The sequence below is a fragment of the Lolium rigidum genome, chromosome 2, assembly GCF_022539505.1.
Source record: "Lolium rigidum isolate FL_2022 chromosome 2, APGP_CSIRO_Lrig_0.1, whole genome shotgun sequence".
Lineage (NCBI taxonomy): Eukaryota > Viridiplantae > Streptophyta > Magnoliopsida > Poales > Poaceae > Lolium > Lolium rigidum.
In genome coordinates this window covers 84,204,423-84,211,582 of record NC_061509.1, presented here as the reverse complement: position 1 = coordinate 84,211,582, position 7,160 = coordinate 84,204,423, and the positions used below count along the sequence as shown (strand labels likewise).

Sequence of the window (7,160 nt, the reverse complement as noted above, 5' to 3'; positions counted from 1 at the left end):
TCTCAACCAAGACTAGGATGGTTGTGGAGGTGCATTCTGGGTATGTGTACATGAACTTGATAGTACGGATTTCACAACAGAAAACACAAGAAAAGAGCCGGAAAACACCGTCTACGTACGTGTTATAAATTTTTGGGTTCTTTTGTGGTACCCTCAAATAAATTACAGTCGTTAATTTCCGTCAATCCAACGGCCCAAATATATTCATACCACGGTCCAAAACTGGAGAGGTATGTTACATACCTCTGGAAATTCTCGCTCCTCGGAAAAATAAAGTGAAGACGGGCCTGGCCTAATAGACGAGCCCAGCCCAATAGACTGGTCCAGCCCAAGCCCAAGATCTGCCGATCACAGCGGGTAAGATCTCGATCCCTTGTTCTTCCGCCATGCTCCTGCGGGAGGTTCCCCGGCCGCCGCTATCTTTCCATTGCCCAACTCCCGCTCCACCGCCCTGCCGCCTCCTTCCCCAATGGCGGAGTTCTGTACCTTATGGTCAACATCATCGATCGGTGCCTCTCGATGCAGCCTGTGCTTCGGAGGGAGCTGCAGCTTGGTAGGTGTGTCGGCCCTGCTAATCGCCTGCAAGCACGAGGAGATATGGGCTCCATAGGTACTAGACTTAAGAATTTCGATTAAAATGCACTTTCAACTGTCCACTGAGTTCATGTTCTGATCAAATTTCTGTCCACTTAATCTGGAGGTCAACGATTTCATCTTTATATCAGATAGTGCCTACACTAGAGAGCAGATACTAAGGATGGAGAAGGCGATTTTGAACAGGCTATAGTGGAACCTGACCGTTCCTACACCATATGTCTTCCTTTTGCGCTTTACAAAGGCAATGTATTCATCTGGTTCGAAGAAGTATAAGGAGTTAATCATCAAATACGCCACAATAAGTAGATTCAGATGTACTCGCACTGGAAGATTGAATACATCATAAAGTGAGTTTGTGTAATGCAGAAGTTTCTGTTGTTGATTATGCAAGTGGAGAACATGGTGTTTTTCTTCACTGAGTTGGCTCACTCGCTGGTGCTGTCCAAGTGCTCCATGGTTGTTCATGTTGCTGTCTACATGCTTGTAAAATGAAGGAGAAGGTAATCCTAGGTTCTATTTGTCCTACCTAAACATGAAGACATGCTACATGCGATTCTCTGAAACTAATGGACAAGGTAAAATGTCCTGAACTTGATACTTAGGTTTAGGTCCTGAACCATATCTCCAAAAGACTAGTACACTGCTTCACTAACAGCTGCAATGGTTGGTTATAGTTTTCTTAATTTAGATTGTTGAATTATTTGTAAATGATGTCTACATGGTTCTCTGTAAGTTCAAAAAAAATCTCGAATATGTCAACGAGTGAATCCATCTCGTGTTTCCGTTGTTATGGATCGCCTGCCATAGATGATTCTGATCTGCCAGAGCTCCAATGTGCTTGCCATGAACCGGCAATGCGACACATCTATTACACAGAAAATGACGTATGTTTGTGCTTTCTAAAATGCAATGTGCCAGAGGTGATCTTTCTTTTGTGTTCATATATAATATTGTGTAATATTTCTAACACAATTTTTAATTGCGTTGCACTAACTTTTTTGGTCTGCTGATACTAATGTATGTAGGATTGTAGTTTGTCAATCCGGGAGGACCTTCTCAAGAAGTATGCTAAAGAGATGGTAAACTATTGCACAATGGCTTCAAGCAATAGTCTACAAGATGCATTGGCTTCATTGGTCCACCTTTTGAATGAGAAGGAACACCAAATTTAGCAATTACAGATGAAATTTGACTCTATATGTAGAGAACTGTGAACACATAGCTAATGAAATATTTGTATCAAAGTTTAAATCTTGTATGTGCCACCATTGTTGGGGCGCTACTAGATGATTTTTCTTAGGTCTCAAATGGCACATCGGGAGTTTTGCTTTGTTACTACCAGAGAAAGAAAGGTAGCTGCAGCTGAACAGAACAAAGCATACAAGTAGCAGACCCAGATAGTCAAACATATACTTGATGGAAGTGAGGCATTTCAGATTTAAATTTTGGAGCTAACATGCAAATCCAATCCACACACCAAAATTTTAATCAAACTGAAGTTTCATACGTGATCAGGATCAGCGGACTCTAGCTTGCCAAGTTAACTGCTAGCAAATGGCTAGACTTGCACAACTAGATTGCTTGACTAAGAACTAGCAGACTTGCACGAAAATCTTGAACAGTGATAATTCTGAGTACAACTCAAATAAAAATACACCACCATCAATCTGCTAATGACTGGACCAGAACATACTCATCAAAAGTTCATAACAACGCTCATGCTCACAATGATATGATAATTTACATCATCAAGATTTTTCTAATTGAGAACAATATCTAATGCTCGCCATGATGGGGTTGCGGTGTCCCTGCCATCGCCTTCCGTCAGTCCCGATGGCGCGCCACCAGCAGCGACATCTTCTCCTCCTACAGATCATGAGAAAGTTTCAAAATTGCAGTTTCATATGACAAAATATATACTAGATTATCTACCATCGATGAGTTGCAAACTATCAAATAAACTGCACATATGCAAATGTTACTCTTGCACCATTATCCTGCCTTATTTATGTACACGACATCACCTTCAGATTTCTGGGTAGATTAAAATGTAAGTACTTAGAGCCTTATTTGGCTGGTTTGGCCAGTGCATTTCTTCAGGAACGTCATACAGGCCAGATTAAAATGTAAGGTTCACATTGCACGTCAACAATGACTTATCATCAGGACCTCGACATGCTCAGGACCCAACAGCCTCCTGAGCAGCTCCAGATTCTCCTCCACATCTATCTCACCAAAAGGAAGCTTCAGATTTAGAGCCCAGGAACTAACATTCCTTGCTTCAGATTTAGAGCCCAGGAACCAACATTCCTTGCTTCAGATTTAGAGCCCGGGAACCAACATTCCTTGCTTCATCTTTTTTTAACCTGATCAGTTGTTGCATCCATCTGTTTCCAGCAAATCAAACACACAAATTTAAGCATTAAGAATACTAGTAATATAAACTTGAGCATCAAGCAGTTGCAAAATTTTCACTTTAAATTCCTTACCAGCTACCACTTCTTTCTTTCGTGCACTTAGTTTTTTCTTCAGCATCATATCTAGTGAGAACATAATGTATACAAGGGTCTGGTAGGATGGTACTGAAATGAGTAATTAGAATGGATACCTGGGTTAGGTTGATCATTGATTTGCAGAATTAAGTGACAGAACACTTCAGTAAATGCAACTAAAACTAAAAGAGATGACAGCCATATCATCTGCATACACCAATGGCTTTTGGGGGTTTTCACGTGTACTGGTTGTGTCATCGACATTGATAAATTGTTCAAATATCAAGCTGTTTCATCTATAAAAAAAACTGATTGCAGACAATTCAAAGCAGAGTCAGAGCGTCAGGTTGCACGAACAATCTCCATACATGAATGATATCCGGGGTCACTTGCTGAATAAGGGCTCATCCAATTGGGTGCCCATATCTGCTAGGAAATTAGAATTAGTATGACCACTACATTCAGTAACACACCTGGAAGTAAACCACAAATCGTACAGGGCGTCGAGTGGTGTGCTGTCAAGGCGGCTCTGTGCGGGAGAGGGTTCGGCGGCGTCGCTGGTGGTCCACGGACGGGGCCTCAGGTGTGGAGGAGGCAACGAATGTTGCGAGCTCGCGGCGGAGTGCTTGGGCGGGTGGCCAGGTGCGACGTGTAGGCGTCATGATCGTCCGTGTGGGCAGCGGGCGTGGGCTAGATGGAGGCGGCGGCGTGGTGGCTGGCTGATGTGGAGGCCGCGGCGTGCTCGCTGGAGGCGGCGATGGCGGCGGCCGTGGTGGCTGGTGGATATGGAGGCGGAGGTGTGCTCGCTGTTGCTGGAGACGGCGTGGGGATTTGCTAGGGGCTGCATTGCTTCGGCAATTCATGGGCCTTGGCCTGATACTATTATTTTCCCTTTTTTTTTTTTTTTTGCTAGGGATTTGCTCTCTTGCTGGACCTGCCGGGCCTAATGTTCTTCACTTAATCTGAACCTTCCACTCAATTCATACCTCTCTCTAATCCTGAGTGGTAAAAGGTACTGCAAAAGTAGCCAATTTTTTGACTCTAGACTACGAGGCAAAAAAGAAAAACCCATAACAAATTTATTATATTAAACTGAAATTACAAGAAGTCTCCAAAGAAATAAAACTATTCACCTACCTAGAAACTCTACAAGGTTATGGAAGAGAAGTTATCCATGCCATATAAGATCATCATGGTATTTGGACTTCATCCTATGCCTAAGCATGGACATATCATGTACGAAATTAGAACTCTAACTAGCAAAAGTCGCCCATTCCTCCTAAGCCAAATGTGCCAACATACTGTTATAAGAACTTCCATGAAGAATTTCTTGGAGAGACTCCTTCTAGCACCATCAATAACAATTTGCAGATCATCACTATTAGGCCACTGAATTTGAATATGCTTCAAAATACGTCGATTGAAATTCCAGTTGAAAAATAAATGAAATTTGTCTTCATAAGCTCGGGTAGGACACAAAACACGATGTGTATCATCTGTGACATGCCAATGTCGCCTTTGTAGTAAATCCCGAGTATTAATTAGTCCGTCCATTAAAAGAAGTCAGTTGAAAACTTTAGTATCACGCAGCTAGATTTACAAAGCCAGTGAAAAATTTTAGGGTAACGCTCTGCGTCGGTCGGCCGATCGGAGGCCCCAAAATCGGTCGTTTCCGCGCCGTCCAATCGGGATCCGATGTCCAGAATTAGTGTAAATTTAATTTTACATTTGCCACCCTCCCTTTTCTGAAAACCAACCCGCAGTCCAGATATTTCACTTTAAAACGACAAAGCACCCCTAATGTGAAGAGTATTACAACAAAAATCCTCTCTCCGCGTACAAAAAATATATACTATTATAACAAAAAGTCGCAACATTTTTTAAAAATAATGTCACAATAAAGTGGTTAAACCAACAAATTATTTTGTTGGAGATAAATTTACAACAAAAATAGCCATTATTATTAAGAAAAACCGGATACTATTACAACAAAAATTCATATGTTTGCAAAAAAATAGAATAAAATATTAATTTGTTACATATTGAATTACAACAAAAGTTCCCAACTTTTTTTACAAAAAGTCACAAACGACTACAATAAAAAATCAATATGTTTGCAAAATGATGCCAAGTGGTCAAGCGACATTTAATTTTGCTACAGATAGAATTACAACAAAAATCACCTACTATTTTATCCAAAGTCACAAATGGTTACAACAAAATAAAAAATCACTTTGTTATTAGCATCAAAAAAAAAGTTGTCTCTTTACAACAATTGTTAACAACAAATCCTATAAAAATTATGGATTATTTACAACAAAAAGTTCATCATCTCACTCATGTGTTTTGCAGGGAAACCATAGTTGGGCCGGAAAAAGCAGGCCCATATAAACCAGCGCGGGAGCGAGGCCGAACGACCGATCGCTGGCGCGCGATCGGTCGCCGGATCCAAAGCGTTTTCCAAAAATTTAGGGATTGTAAGATGCTTGTGATTTTTTGCATACAACTTTGCAAAGGTATATCTATCTCCCCAATTGTATACCCATACATCGATTTGATCACTCGAATGGTTAGAACTCAACAGATCCTTTTAGCTCCGGCAGCTCTTCAAAAGCGAAGGTCAGAGGCAAATGGAATAAATCCAGAAACTCTGAATGAACATAGAGTTGAGCAGCCAAAAGATTAACATTCCGAACAAATGAGAATAGTCTAGGACATCTCAACACTTAAGTGGATGAACAGCATCAGATAGAACCCACTTATCTTCTCTCCAAAAAAAAAAAGAACCCACTTATCTTTCCAAAAAAGAAAAGTATTACCAACACCCGGTTTAACCACCGAAACTCCTCTGAAATTATCAACTTGCTTGAGTAAGTCTTTCCACAAGAAGGATCCATATAGCTTTTCAGCACGAGGTATCTAGGAAATAGCGCTGGATTCCCCTAGTGCGTGTGCCATCACAATAATACCATTTTTTTCTTGTTACCATATTCAGAGCTTATGAAAAAGCAGTGCCATACGGCCAACGACTTATCCCAAGTCCATATTATCCTCGTCGTCGCTCATCGATGGCAAATCGTACATGTGATCACCCGCTCTTTCCATTTGGTCTTCGCCATGCCCGGACATGAAAGTAATCACATGCGACTTCTTGTGAAAGAATCCCAGCAAGATCTGCCCTCGTCGTTTCATGTTACCTTTTGAATCTGCAGAGGAAATGAGGAATGCAGCCATAGGTTGCTTAGGTGTGAAAAAGAACGAAGTTGAGCTATCAATATTAACATTGCACAGCCTTGTAGACTACAGCAAATCGTAGTTTCTAGGAGCTTCCTAACAGTTACTTTGGCGAGTATTTTTAATTGTTAACTGGAGGAATAAATCGTTGTGATCTTCAAAACTCAACAGGGGGTTCGATGTCAAACTAGTATATGAGTTTGCACTAGCTACACCACGTATAAATGCTCTTCTACTGGCAGTCCCATATCAAGTTTAAAAGGATTCAGTATAGTTAAAAAGCAGTGTACCTCGTGGTGGAGCGAGATACTTGGAGATGGTAGTGTGCATGTAGGCGAAGGTCATGCATCCTTCTCTTTGCATGGTGTACTTCGCAACTCGTCCCACCTTCATGTTCTTCATGTCAACAGCAATCACGATCGACTCGCGATCAAGTGCATATAGGCTAGCCTTGGCCATGAGGTAGAGAATATCGCCACAGTGGGAGCTGAGAGTCGGGTGTCCAACAAAGAAAGACCCAAGATCCATTGCATCCGAGGATGCAGCAATATCAGCAGATTTCACCTCCCCGTCCTTTCGAAACTCTGAATCGCCAACCGACATGCTCCACGTAGCAGCGGTCCACCGGCCCGGGCAGCTGCTGTTGATCTCAAGGGCGACGAACTTGACGCGGCCATCAACGACGGCGACATCCCGTGAGAAGGACGGGATTTCATGCGGGCCTAGTGGCCGCACCGACTTGGGCAGCGGGATGTAGCGAAGCTGCCTCGGGCGGCCTTCCTCCTCCTGGGGCGGCGCGTGCAGCAAGTCGCAGAGGATCACGCCCTGCGATAGGTC

General features: G+C 42.3%; 2 long non-coding RNA genes across 2 annotated transcripts; one reads left to right on the top strand and one right to left on the bottom strand.

Annotated features, from left to right (window-relative positions):
* The first annotated feature begins 459 nt into the window (after window positions 1-459).
* Window positions 460-1,927, top strand: LOC124686838. Its single transcript, XR_006997957.1, has 3 exons — window positions 460-610; window positions 726-1,517; window positions 1,623-1,927. It is a non-coding gene; the product is annotated as an uncharacterized LOC124686838 (long non-coding RNA).
* A 263-nt stretch (window positions 1,928-2,190) lies between these two features.
* On the bottom strand, window positions 2,191-3,570 carry LOC124686837. The gene is made up of 2 exons (XR_006997956.1): window positions 3,087-3,570; window positions 2,191-2,463 (listed from the first exon to the last, which is right to left on the bottom strand). It is a non-coding gene; the product is annotated as an uncharacterized LOC124686837 (long non-coding RNA).
* Between the last annotated feature and the right edge of the window lie 3,590 nt (window positions 3,571-7,160).